Genomic DNA, 15645 nt, shown 5'->3' on the forward strand with positions numbered 1-15645 from the left:
TACTGATTTCCATACCCAAGATGTACCTAGCTTCCCCAAGATCTTTCATCTCAAACTATGTTGACAACTGAGATTTAAAATCAAAAATCATACCCTTACCCTTCCCAAACAGCAACATATCATCAACATATAATGCAACAATAAGAAGGCGATCATTTTCAACTATGAAATAAACACAATGATCTAATTTCAATCTTACAAATCCAATTGACAACACAAAGGCATCAAACTTAAGGTACCACATCCTAGAAGATTGCTTCAAACTATATAGAGATTTCTTTAATCTACAAACTAAGGATTCTTTACCTTTAACAATGTAGTGCTCAGGCTGTGACATATAAATCTCTTCCTCCAAATCACCATGAAGGAAAGTTGTCTTCACATCCATCTGTTCTATCTCTAAATAATATGATGCAGCAATAGATAATAGAAATCTAATGGATGTCAACTTTGCAATAGAAGAGAATATTTCACCATAATCTATTCCCTCTACCTGTGAATACCCCTTTGCAACCAATCTATCTTTGTACCTTTCAACACCAACATTTGCACAAAATTTCTTCTTGAACACCCATTTACAGCCAACAGATTTTCTCCCTTTAGGCAAAGGTACAAGGTCCCAAGTTTTTTCTTTCTCTAATGAATCCATCTCATCATCCATAACCTCAATCCAGGAACCTGCATCTTCCATGCCTAAAGCCTCTTTCACAGATCTAGGCTCATCAGTGTTAGTAATCAAAGCAAAAGCACAACTAGAATCTAACATAGAATAACCAAACCTTTCTAGTTGCTTTCTTTCTCTTGTGGATCTCCTCAAGGGCTGTAGTTGAGGTTGTTCTTCCTCTTCTTCTAAACTATCAGAGCTACTAGAGCTCTCCTCATCATTAGACCGAACATGGTCTCTCTGTTCAATCTTCTCAAGGGTAGGAGGCAATTGAACAACATCGTTTTCCTTTTCTTTTTCATCTGGTTGTAACACAATAGGAGAAGATGTTAGCTCTCTAAAAATGACATTTCTACTATACAACACCTTACTAGTCACAAGATCCCAAAGCTTGTATCCTTTCACACCAGCACTGTACTAGATGAAAATACATTTAACAGCTTTTCTTTCCAACTTAGATCTTTTCTCCTTTGGAACATGTGCATAAGCTTCACAACCAAAAACATGAAGATGTCTAATTGAAGGCTTCTTACCAGACCACACCTCTATGGGTGTCTTACCAACAAGGGCTGATGTAGGAGATCTATTAACCAGATAGCAAGCAGTGGCCACAGCTTCGGCCCAAAACCTTTGTTCTAAACTAGCTCCACTAAGCATACTCCTAGCCTTCTCCATTAGTCTCCTGTTCATTCTCTTTGCAACTCCATTTTTTTGTGGGGTATAAGGAGTTGTCTTATTCCTCTTGATACCTTGTTCTTTATAGAATTGTTCAAACTCTACTGAGAAAAACTCGCCACCATTGTTAGTTCTCACACACTTAATCTTCTTACTAGTCTGATTCTCTACAAGGGCTTTAAATTCCTTGAATCAACTAAAGACTTGTGTCTTAATATTAAGGAAATAAATCCATGTCCTTCTACTATAATCATCTATGAAAGATACACAAAATACAGACTTAGAGATTGAAGGAACTTTTATAGGACCAAATACATCAGAATGAATAAGATTCAAAACATCAGAAGATTTGTGAGAACTAGAGTAAAACTGAACACGATTTTTTTTACCATAAACACAGTGTTCATAGAAGTCAAACTTGAGATAGCAATCATTTAACCCCTCAAAAAGATTTTTATTTTTCAGGGTTCTAAGACCCTTTTCACCAATGTGACCAAATCTAATATGCCACAATATTGTCTATTCTGTAGGAAGCTTACCTTCCAAAGTGTTTGCATTTCCATCAGAACCAATAACCACAGAATTCTTCACTGCTCGTTCAGATGGTGAGGATGAAGAACTATTACATAGAGGAATACATGCATCTAGCTGAAAAAAGGTACCTCTCCTAGTACCCCTTGCAAGCACTATCGATCCTCTCATCTTCTTGCATCCTTCTTTTGAAAAAACAACTTGCACACCTACATCATTCAGCATACTTACAGCTAATAGGTTTTGTGTCAAACCTGGAATGTGCATAACTCCATTGGTTCCCTTTACTCATCCATCAAGAAATTTGATAGTGACCCTTTCACGTCCAACTATCTTTAGGTGAGAATCATCACCCAAGTATACCTTTCCACCATCGAACTCTTCATATTTTGAGAACTAGTTTCGATGAGAGGTCATGTGAAAAGATGCACCCAAGTCAACCAACCACACATCATCAGATGCATGGGCTACCAAAGCTACGATGAATGCATCGCCATCTTCTTGAGATCTTTCAGAAGCCAAATTTGAACCTTTCTTCTTCTTCTTCGGCTCTTTGCAATCTTTACGAAAGTTCCCAGGTTTATCACAGTTTCAACATTTTGCCTTGGACTTATTGGAAGTCTTTGACTTCCCACAAGATTTGGATCTACCCTTATTGTCATACTTATTGTCATTTTTCTTTCCTCTTTTCGTGGATCTCTGACGAACAGAAAGGGCTTCTTTTTCTAGAACAGATGCCTTTCTCTGCATCTCCTTTGATAGTAGTGAAGAAACCACATCATCCATTTTGAAGGTGACTAACGTGCTTCCGAGATCCATCACAAGATGGTCCCATGAATCTGGTAAAGAATACAAAAGTGTGTAGCAACGATCCTCGTCCTCTAACTTGACACCAGCTAATTTCAACGGTGTAGCTAGCAGATTAAATGCATTTAAATGATCCGTTAAGGATCCACCTTCCTCCATTCGCAGAGAGTACAACTTCTTCCTCAGGAACAACTTGTTCACCAAAGATTTGGCCTGATACATGGCCCCAAGTCTTTCCCACAAACTATATGCAATTTTCTCATCTAGAACATTTAGAAGGATTGCATTGGTTAAACAGAGTCTTATGAGACCCTTAGATTTATGGTCTTTGATATCCCAATCTGCTTGAGCTACAGTTGTTGGTCTCGTAGCATTTGAAGTCGCTTCCCATAGGTTATGATCTTTCAACATGTCTTCCATCTTGAGTTTCCACAACTTGAAATTAGTGCCATTAAATTTCTCCACCTCCATTCTTCCATATGATGAACTTGCCATCTCAATTTACAAATAAGGTTTAGGATGCTCTGCACAAGACTCCCACTCAACTTGAGCTTAGCTCAAAAAACCCTACCCAACAACTAGGATCAAAAGTTGATCAGGCTTTGATACCACTTGTAAGGAAACTCAGGTGCGGAAACAGCTTCCTACACTAATCTCTTAAGAGAAGTATGGTGCAAATCCTATTAAAATCTTTTACACTTACAGATTCAATATCATGTAATAAACGATATTTCAGCCAAGCAAGCATAAAGAAAATAGACAGAGAAAGAAACACATAACACAAAGATTTGTTGGTGGGGAAAAACCTTTCTGTAAAACAACCCCACCCCTCCAGAACCTGCACAATGTATTATCTTCAACACAAGGTTACAATACACTTGCAATGCAAGTTCAACAACGACAACAGAAGACTCCAGTAGCAACTCACAGTACCAACAATACACTTTTTCGCATCCCCCTCTTTGCAACCCTAAAAATGCTTATAACATGCGCTTCACTTTTAGGGCTTCTCCCAAAGATAACCATACTAGGGTTTTACCATTCTCCAAGAAAATAGGAACCCCAAATATTTTTTTGAGGCGATGCCCCGAACCCCACTATTGGGGTAGAGTGTATAGTACTCAAATTTATCAGTTTCCACATGTCTTCACCTGTCATTGAATCTTCCTAACATAGCTCTTACGTGTCATAGGAATCTATCATAACCATTTTAGCTATGATATCCTTATACACAATTCAAGATGCCAACACATCAACATTATTTGCAAGAAATACATTTTACAAAACAAATAATAAGAATAGGAACTATCCAAGGTTGAGACACCTTATTCCTAACAACTCTTTGGTATGGGGTAGCCACAAATGATGGAGGCTCTCCATGGCTAGAACAAGGGTGTCACTAGGGTTCACCCACTCATCTAGAGCTAATGGTGTTGATGATTCAATGCCAAGATCAATAGTTTCAAGATGCACATATGAACTGAGGCACACTATGAATTTTGGCATTGAGAGAGATCACTGTGCCAAATCCAAATGAAATGTGATCTTGGAAATGAGATAGTTTATTGTAGGCCTCAACATGGATATCTTATAGAATTTAACATTTCATCGATAGCCTCCAAGATCTCTAAGTTAGGACCCTTAAAAGATCGACCTCAAAATGCACTTAGAGCACCTTGGAGACTCTTTGGTATAGGGTGACCGTGAATGATAAAGGCTCTATGTAGTTGTAACAAGGGTATTAATAAAGTTTACCCAGCCATCAAGAGCTAATGGCACTGATAATTTGATGCCAAGATTAGTAGTTTCAAAGTTACGTAGTGATGCACCTATGAACTAAGGCACACTGTGAGTTTTGGTATCAAGCAAGATCATTGTGCCAAATCCAAATGGAATGTGATATCTTAGAATTGAGATAGGATATTTTAGGACTTGACATGACCATCCTATAGCATTCTATGTTTCATCAATAACCCCCACAAGCTCCGAGTTATGACCCTCAGAAGATTGACCTCAAATCGCACTTAGAGCACCTTGGAGACTCTTTGGTACGGGCTGGCTGTGAATGATGGAGGATCTTTGTGTCTAGAAAAAGGGTGTCACTAGGGTTCATCCTTCCATTTGGAGCTAATGGTGTTGAAGATTTGATGCCAAGATAAGAAGTTTCAAAGTTACATAGAGATGCATCTATGAACTGAGGCACACTACGAGTTTTGGCATTGAACGAGATTGCTATGCCAAATCCAAATAGAATGTGATCTCTCAAAAATTAGATAGGTTATTTTAGGCCTTGGCACGAATTTCCTATAGTATTTGATATTTCATCAATAGCTTACACAAGCTTTGAGTTACAACCCTTAGAAGATCAATCTCGAAATGCACTTAGAGCACCTTGGAGACTCTTCGGTATAGAGTGGATGCAAAAAATGGAGGCTCTCCATGGCCAAAAAAAGGATGTCACTAATGGAATTGAAAATTTGATGCCAAGATCAATAGTTTCAAAGTTATGCTGTGATGCACCTATGAACTAAGGTACACTGCGAGTTTTGGCATCGAGTGAGATCATTGTGTTGAATCCAAACAGAATGTGATCTCTCAAAAATAAAATAGGTTATTGTAGGCCTCGACATGATCATCATGTAGCATTTTATGTTTCATCAATATCCCCCATGACCTCTGAGTTATGACCTATTGGTAAATAGATTGTTCTTTTGATTTAACTCTTAAACGCCCAAAATTGTGAATGACATCTAGTTACAATAGTTGGAAAGTTGTTTTATAATGACTAACTTTTCTCTAAATTCTTAGGTATATCTCCTTATTGCATAGTGATTTTCAATGAATTATGTTTCTTTCTAAATCTAAAATGGGGTGTGTTCTTAAACTGAGAACAGAAAAGGAAAACCAAGCTAGGCCTAAACAAGAACTAACTTAGGCAAGAGTTGGTATTTTAAGATTAACTAAGCTTATGAATTCAACTAAGAACAGAAAAGGAAAACCAAGCTAGGCCTAAACAAGAACTAACTTAGGCAAGAGTTGGTATTTTAAGATTAACTAAGCCTATGAATTCACACATCTTATGAACTCACAAGGCATAATGATTTGATAATGCATGCTAACTAAAACTAAACTGATACAATTAGGAAACTAACCATAGAGTCGAAAAGACTAACTTGAAAGAAAACACAAAAGAGATTTCTCTTGAACCTACGATAACAATACTATTATCTTCGATTTGCTGCTTAGAAATAGCGTAGTGAAAATCTATTCATTCCTTGATTAAAATTAGATGTAAGGGAAAATGAAAAGCTAACATAAAATAGAATGGAATAGAAAATAATTGAGATGCAATACCATTCAATTTTCTCTGCAACATCAAGTATTTCACACCAAAAATTAACTGACCTTTTATTAATCTTTCAATCTAGTACACATAGGATTCTAAGATGATCATTACAAAAGGAACTTAAATTGGTTCATCCCCTCTAGAATGAAAAATGGAAAGTATCCAATTTTTCCATTACAATCATTACATAAAAATATGAAAGGGGTAGAATATGAATCACTTCACCTTCTTTCCCTTTTCTGACTTTTTCCTATAGGCCTTAGTAGCAACAAGGATTGGAATCAATTCCTCATGGCTATTTACATGAACATTAGTGTATCTTAAGAGCCATTTATAATGCTCTCTAGCTAAATCTTTGACAACATTTAACCAATCTTGTATTTACTCCATTGCCATGTGTACACACCCACCAAGTTTTTGGAGCTCGAAAACTCTATTCTGGTGACTGAAAGATATCCCAATCAAACTATCTATGTAATTGGAGAAGTTTGTTTGCATGAAAGGTAATCCAATGATTCCCTTCCCTTTTCCACTAGTCTATAAGTTTTTATGTTGGCTTCTTATGAGTTCATAATATTTATCTTGATCCTTTTTCACTTTAGCTTCTATTTCCTTAAGTCCATCCTCTACCATGATGATTATCTCTAACTTGAATTGCATGCTCTAGAGCCACTTAAATAAAGGCTCATCTCCTTTAGGAAAGATCTTTGCTTCCACAACCTCCTTAGCTTTCATATGGATAATAATATTTAGTAAAGAGACACAATCTTCACTCTTAGCTTTCTCTGCTACAAGAGTGGCTCTATTTGCTAAAATGTTGTCCTTCTTAGTTTTGAGCCTCAGCATCACATTCCTGATCTGCTCTATAATGGTGAGTCCTAACTTGAGTTTCCCACTCCACTCTCTACCTATTTTCTTGAAGTGTTTATCTTCTTGGACTTGAGAGATGAGTGCTTGGACATTGGTAGTAGTAGGATCACTAGTGATTGACATTCTAGAGATACTTGCCAATGGGGTAACCAACCACCTGATGAAGCCATTAAGTTCATGGATTTCCACCTTCATTCTAACCTTTGATAATTTAAAGCTTAGAAGTTGTCCCTCTATTACCTCATTTGTTGACTTCCATAAGCCAACCTTGGGGTCATGTCTGACCTCCCCAAGATCCATAGGATGTAGGGTAAAATCATCTACAAACATATCTTCAATTATTCCTTCTTTAGTGGGCTTTGTAATTTCCATCATTAGATGCCTTGTTTCAGGATCTTGTCTTAGGATGGACAAAGTCTTCTTCCTTTTTACTTTTCTTAGTGTTGACCCAAAGTAGATAGCCAAAGATAAAGTCTCTTTGTTAGGAGCTCCTTCTTCTCTCCTCTTTCTTTTTCTATCCAAGATGTCCTCAAGCCATGAATCTGTGCTGATCACCTTGGAAGCAATCCAAAGAGCATCTATTCTAAACATCTTTCTGTTGACTGAGGTGAGTGTTTTCATGGCCAAAGAGAAAATATTATTCGGGGCCCATGAAATGAGCTTTAAAGAATTCAGCCCCTTATTTACCTTTGAAGTCTTCTTTGTTGCCTCATCAAATTCAATCAACTCACTCTCATTGCTCTCACCATCTCTAAGATCTACTAATTGCACTTGGGGACTACTCAAAAGGAGTAGTGCAACACTTATAGATGGGATTGGACTACTATGAGGAGAGAGTTTAAGAGTGACTATACCATCTTTTAATTCCTTCACCTTCTCCTTCTTAGCCTCTGATGGAGTTCCAATCATTATAAGGTAGCCCTCTTGACAAGTCTTAGTTAAGGGAATACTTTTTTTGAGAGGTCAATCATCTCCATCTAATGGTTGTGTTGGCCCTTGGGTAGTGGCCAAGGTTGCACCTAATGGGCCACCCTAGGAGGAGGAAGCCACTAAAATTTTTGCGGAAGCTTGAGTGGTTGTTCTTTTGCTTCAACTTCTTCTAGTTGTGGTCTATTCAACCCATTTCTTGGCCCTTCTATAGATTCAATCAATCATTATATCTATCTCTTCTTCAGAATCTTCATAAGGTTCTAAATTTATTAGAGTGCCTCTTAGCTTAATCAAGTAACTATTGCTATACATGTTCTAACCATCATCCTCCATCCTTCCACATCAATATTGACTTTGTACATTTTCACTTGATCAACTATTATTCTAGTGAAAGCACAATCAAGACTCTCAAACTCATTCTTGCAATCAACCCAATATTCCTCAATAGTGGTAATGTGCTTCATTACACTTTTGATTTGCAAAACATCCCTTGCATACCCATTTAGATCAAACATGGGCCTCATGACTTCATACATCTTCAATTTATACTTCATTTCAAACACCTTCAACATGTTATTGGCATCCGAATGTGTGTCATAGCTAAAAGCTCCCACATTCATGGGAAATTCATACCCTTTATTCTTTAGACTCTCACTCAACATGTTCACTTGAATAGCTTGTTGCATAATCTTGATTAGTATGATCATATCATTGGGATATCTTGGTAGCTTCAAAGGGAAACCATCAAAAGCTACAATATGTAAATAAGAAAAGGATGAGAATTGGATGAAACAACTTCCAAATTGGCTAATGGATGCCATGGCTTTAGGACTAAATCTCCTTTTTGGACATCTCTGTAGCTCCCTACAAATCCTCATAGTGAATGCATTATTAACTTTTACATATTTTACATAACTATTTTTCAACTGTAAGCATGGGTAAAACTCATAAGATTTCACATCATTGGGAAAATTTTTCACTCTGGGGAGGCCTAGCCACAATTGTAAGGAAGCTAACATATAGATGAGGAAAGATGACATATAGAATGTATTGTAAAACTTTGTGGCATAGAGAGCATTAGATAGGATTTTTCTTACCTCATGAGCCCAGTCGATATATTGGGTGTTAGAGCAGATGACCTACACTAAAAAGAAATATTGCTCAATGAAATTCAAAGCTTCTACCTTACCTTTCAATCTATGTATAAGGACCAAGATATCAATAATCTCTAGTTTGAGGTTAGTTCCAAAAAAGGTCTTAAAAAACTTACTCTTGGCTCTCCATGGTTTTTGGAACCATTTCTACACATGATTTCTTTCCTACATATCATCTTCTTCATAGAGAACTTGGAAAAAACTGCTCTAAAGGTCAAGTCTAAGAATTCCTCTCATTTTGGTACTTGCAAACAATTCACCATAGTTTCCCTATTGATTTAAATCAACACTATGTTATTTGGTAGTACAATTTTCCTTGTCTCTGGGTTGTAATAGTGTATATATTCGTAGATCAGTTCTAGGGCCTGAATTGCAACTAGAAAACTAGTTTCCTTGACCAACCCACATCCTCAAAGCTTCTTAGTGATGGGATGAATCCACTCAAAATTCACTCTTTTTTGAAAATCCTCCATGTTGTCGAAATGGAGAGAGATCTGTGAAATTTTGCAATTGGGATTTGATTTTGTTCAACTTGTCAAAATCCACAAATTTAGTTGTCATTGTTTTGAGAATGAGTTTTGAATTAAAGGAGGTGAAAAGAATAGCTAATGCAATAGATACAATATTTTTGAATTTTTTTTGCACATTAACATAATAGCAGTTCAAAGAAAGAATGGTAGTTTGTTCAACTATTCATGTTTCCATATATATATATATATATATATATGTGAGCCTCGATTCACCTGTTGATCTTTAGAATTCATGCCACATGAATGAATTGAAGAAGAGATCCATTGAAATATTAAATGTGGGGTTTTAAAAAATGTCTAAGGGTCTTTTCACTATTTTTTTGGCTCAACGGTAACTTTCTATCTTCCCATAACTTACTTTCCCATTTTCTTTTAAGTTTTGGGATGTTACTAATAGAGTACTCCATGGGAGAATGTCCACTAAGTTGAATTCTGATCATCAACTCTTTTTCATAATGGTTAGATTCTTTCTATTATCCTTCTAAGACATTTTATGCACAAATTGCAGATCCAATCTGATTATCAACTTGATTTTCTTTAAAATTTAGGAAATTGTCTTCATGGGTTGAAAACCTACTAAGGAGAAGACAATTTTTGTTTCTCCGCCAATGCTTCCTTTCTTAATTGAAATTTTGACCATTATCCTTTTTTAGATTGAAAATTCCTAAGAGAGGTGTGAAGATTCTATAGGATCCCACTTATCATTTCTTTTCACTATAAACTACTTTTTAGAAAACTAACTTCATGGGTTAAAAACCTGGTGAGGAGAGTTCATTTTGAGTTTTCCGCCGGGGAAAATTATGAGAGATGTGATGAATCTTAAACATTTTCTAAGCTCATAATCGTAAAGGGAACATGGATTTTCATAGGGTACTTTGGTATTTTTGTAGTTTTGATCCATGCCTATCATATGGTGCCTTTTGCAAGAAATCATCTTCATGGGTTGGAAACCCACCGAGGAGAAGTTGATTTCTAAAATTCTACAAGCTTCTGTTTCTATTGAAAAAGTGATAGACCAAAAGTGGACATAACTTGTAATTGATTATTTTATGAGTAACATGAATCTCCATTAGACTAGGCACTAACCTACCCATAAGATCACTTCAAAAAAAAGAAAAAGACACCTGGCTATGAAATGGGGAGAAGGGAAAAGGGAGAAATCTAATGGAGATTCATTCCAACTAAGAGGGATTAGACCTAGAATCAATCGCAACTAAGAATTCACTCATCCCACTATAACATAGGCATTCACTATTGCTAATTGGTTAGAGAATGAAAAGTGGGGCAACACAACCCTTGAAATATCAACCTTGAAACACATTTAAAGCACTTTAGAGACTCTTCGATATGGGGTGACCGCAAATAATGGAAGCTCTTTGCGGACAAAACAAGGGTGTCACTAGGGCTCACCCACTCATTTGGAGCTAATAGTGCTGACGATTCGATGCCAAGATCAACAGTTTCAAAGTAATATAGTGATGCACCTATGAACTGAGGCACACAACAAGTTTTGACATTGAGCGAGATCATTGTGCTGAATCCAAATGGAATGTGATCTCTCAAAAATGGGATAGGTTATTGTAGGCATTGGCATGATTTTCCTATAGCATTCAATGTTTCATTGATAGCACCCACGAGCTCTAAGTTATGACCCTCATAATATTGACCTCAAAACACACTTAGAGCACCTTGGAGACTCTTTGGTATGGGGTGGCCATGAACAATGGAGGTTCTCCATGGCTGGAACAAGGGTGTCACTTGGGTTAGTAGTAAGTAAAAACATTATTTTTTACCTCTCTCAAATTTTGGCATTGGGTATAGTGAAAGTTTTCTCTTAATGTATATGAGAAAATGTTAGTATGCTAATAGAAACCAAATTTAAATAAAGCTTCTACAAACTAAACAAAATTCATAAACTTCAAGATAGACTAAGATGAGCTCTTAATTGAGAATATGAGCCATTAATGGGCTCTCTCAATAAGAAGCTCTCTTGTTGAGTAGCTTTGTCTAAATAGATAGGATGTATGCTCAAGCTTTATGCTTCAAAAAGGGCTTCAATGGATGATTGTGGATTTTTGGTGTGGATAGATGGCTTTAGTATGAATTTGGCTCTCAAAATAGCATTATAACTTTACTTCATGGATTGTGTTATTTTGTAAAGGGGAAGGATCCAATTTATAGGCAAGAGGCTTGAGGGTTTGAGGGCTAAGATGCAAGGATGGGAAAAAGCTTATGGAAGGCTCAGATTGCATGAGAGGAGAGCACATGGATTGTGCTTCCTTATAGCCAATCAAGGAGTGACACATGTCACATGGTGAGAGGATGGAGGAAAGGGGAAGGATGAGTCAACAAAGGAGGCTCAAGGGATAAAATCTTCATAAAGACCCTCATAATGACTTGTAAGAGCAATAAAAGGGCTTGTAAGAGTCATTTATGACCTAGTGGACTTCATAAAGTTTTATGGTTGAGATATTTTGAGGGTGATGAGAGAAAATTCGACTTGGACTTGATTAGGAAGGTTTTAAGCTTGCTTAGGCTTGTGCAAATGATTAGAAGATGGATTAGGATGGTTTAGGATTAGCTTAGGGATAGGCAAGTGGATGGCATTTAATGAGGGTGGGTGAAGGAGGAGATATTTGTTAACTTTGGCTTGGGTTAGTAATTCTTAACCCATGTTTAAGGAATGTGACAAGGTTAGGAGGGGATTAGGATTAGGTTTAAAGACATCTTCTAGAAGAGTCTAGATTTTGGATGAGGATAAAGACTTTCTAGAATAGTCTAGAATTTCCTAGGATGAGGATGAAGACTTTCTAGAAGAGTCTAGAACTTCTTAGGATGAGGATAAATTAGATTTTTAGGAAATAAATAAAGTTTTATTTATTTCAAGGGTTTGGGTTGAGGAGATATTTATTAAAACTTTTTTAATAAACATGAGGATTAATATTTAATTTTAATTAAATATTTTGAGTTGGGATTAGGGGTAGGAAATGATGGGATTAGCCTTTAATCAAAATTAAAGAAGGATTAGAAGATTTTGGAAGAGGTTATTGGTCATAAGGAAATTGGCCAACTTTTGGGAAAAAAATAAATTTTTTATTTATTTTAGGATTTTTGGTCAATTTATTAATTAAATAATTAATAAATAAGAAAATAATGTTTAAATAAGATTTAAACATTTTTGGGAGGGATTCCTTAATTAAATATTTTTAATTAAGATAAAAGGATTTAATGGCATAAAAATTAATTAATTAATTAATTAATTAATAAATGATGATGTCATCAGGAATTTTTCAGAAAATAAAAAATACTTTATTTTCTAAAGAATTTTTAGGTGTCTACATTTTGCCCCTCTTTGATGTGATGCCGCAAGTGGCATGACATCAAAGATAAGAAAATAAGATGCCCAAGGCTAGAGCAGAAGAGGAGAGAATGGACTATGAGATGCCCCCTCAAGAAGGCGGCGGGGAGAGAAAGCGAGGCTCGATGGCTTCTTGAAAAGTACAATAATCTCGGATGAACAAGGAAACTCAGGTTGGCAAAGAGAAGGGGTTGAATTAGCTCAAACTCTCACTATGGGAGAATGATAAAGGAGAATCAGATGCACAAGAGGAAGCAAGCTTAAGACTTTAGGGAAGGTGGAGGGTGAAGGAGCGGAGCGCTATAAAAAGGAATCCAGGATAGGGAGATGGATGAGGGGATTATAAAGCTGATGCAATAGGATTTCAAAGAGTCAGATTGGCGAAAGATGGGTTTCGGAGATCCCTAGGACTAGGATTGTGGATCTCGAAAGATGAGGCTTGGTGGATTGATTTGGATTGGTGGATCCCTAAGACTAGGATTGTGGATCCCTAAAGCTAAGAGTGATGAGTGATTCAAAGAGATACTGATGCATAAGCTGGGGTAGGAGAGACGGATGCTAGATATGGATGGGGGATAATGGAGATGAAGGAAAACCATTGAAGCTTTTTGAGCGGGGGGATACTTCAAAGAGAAGTACCACCATGTAGTTGAGCACTGGATTTGCTATAGGACTATTGGTTAATTGCCAAGGTTACCAAGAACATCAAGGCCTTTTCACCAACCGTCCAAAGGACTGACAAACTAACTTAAAAAAAACACACAAGGATTGCCCCAGCATCACACATGAATCCTAGAGGAAGCAGCGTGGAAACGACACTAGAGAACCCACAAGCAGAAAAGAAAAAAAAACGAAAGACCTGATCAAGACCTTACGCTCTAATTGCCCCATTCGCAGCATACCATGATATGGAAGATCGTGGCAACCTTGAGGAGGGAACAAGGAGATTGCTTGGAAAAGATACTTCAAGACCCCAAAAGGGAAGATCCCAAATCAAAAGAAAGTGAAAATCCAAAAGAGAGCCGTTTGCCAACGAGATGGGTAGGACAAGGCACTAACGGACCAAGATCAGACATGAGGAAAGCTATATCCTGCAAGGACCTATTGGAGAGCACCGAAGCTGGTGGATTTGGATGAGTGATGCATCTGGCAAGCTGAACTAAGAAAGATAACACTTTGGTGACAGGAAATCTAGCTAAAGGATGCATTGGAATAGCTAACCAAGATGTGTAATGGGTGCAAGATGCTGATCAAGGAGGAACTGGCACAAAAGCTAGATAGATACAATGGTGCTAAGCTAAAGAGGATGTACAAGCTGACAGACCAAGATATTTACAAGCTGAAGCTGACCAAGATAGTTACAAGCAGGCAAAAGCTCAGGATGATAGGATAGCGGGATGGTTCGATGTTGTGTAAGATGCGAAAGCTAAGGGTGGGGTGATAGAAAAAGATATGGATTTGGCAGGATGCATCCAATGACGAAGAAAGATTTTGTGACCAAGGATAGCTAGAGGAGCAGGATGAGATGGTTGGATAGGATGGTAGATAGCTAGGATTATGATGGATATAAAGAGATGACATTGGGTTTGCATGAGGATAGCCTAGAGCTAGATACCAATGACAAGGGAGGATGGACAAGACAAGATCTCCAAGGAAAATAGTGCCCCCAATTAGAAGATAACATGCGGAAGGAGGTCTTATGATGGATGTGATAGGATTGAAGCTAGGATGGAAAAAGCTGAAGGGGCTAGGGAGATGGATGATAGCTGAGATGATTGGCTAAAGCTGCATAAGATTAGTGGATGGTGTGAGATGGAAGCTGGAGGATGGAGGATAGGTGGATAGATTGGAAGATGGAGTTGGATGTCAAGAGATGACCAAAAGCATGAGGGTGATAGGCTAAGCTGGGGATGGTGGGATTACGCATGATGCTTGTTTGCCAAGTTTTCATCATGGTACTTGTCCAAGGCGCTTGAATTGCCAAGTTTTCACCAGTGGACGCTTTATTTTTCTTTTCTTTTTTAACTTTTTGACTTTGGACTTAGCTGGAATGATTTTGGCTTTCTTCAGCTATTTTGTTTTTTTTTTTTTTGGGATTTTCACTGGCTGTTGGAATGTTCAACTTTGTTGCTAGTTGTTGGTACACCGGATGTGTGATTTATGCAATAGATCGGATTAGATGGGATTCATGGTAGGAGATGGAGGGATGAAAATGTTGGATAGGAGCATGAGATGGGGATGCTTCCAAGAGCAACATTGGCAAATGTTGGAACGGGTGTGAAAAGAGCATATGGGGGATAGATGGTAGATGCAGGCGTGATGGAGGATTTGTGGAAGCGTGCTTGGGGATATAGGCACCCAAGATGGAGTTAGGAGATGGGGGACATGAGTCACTAAATGGGGGATTAGCAATGGTGGATGCCATTATGCATTGGGTTTCAACTTTTTTCTTGGGAATCCACATGGTTTTCGATTTTCTTTTCATAGGCTTTTCCATTGTTTTGCATTCTTTGATTGGATTTTTCCTTTTTGGAGTATGTCTTTTAGAATAGACATACGATTGCCTAGGATGTGGATTTTTAGCTTTATGCATTTTGAAGTTGGCATTCACATTGCTGTGGTAAGCTTTGGGAAGATGGTTAGGAGAAGCTTTGTGAGATGGAGAGGATATAAAGGAGCATATAGGGGGATGATGATGGATGATGTGCCCTGATATGTGCCTTTGTTGATCTTGCATAGGAATGGGTAGAATAGGATTTTTATGATGGCTAATAGGAGGA

The sequence above is a fragment of the Cupressus sempervirens genome, chromosome 4 (genome assembly GCF_028749045.1).
Source record: "Cupressus sempervirens isolate cs-2001-9-10 chromosome 4, ASM2874904v1, whole genome shotgun sequence".
NCBI classification, from domain to species: domain Eukaryota; kingdom Viridiplantae; phylum Streptophyta; class Pinopsida; order Cupressales; family Cupressaceae; genus Cupressus; species Cupressus sempervirens.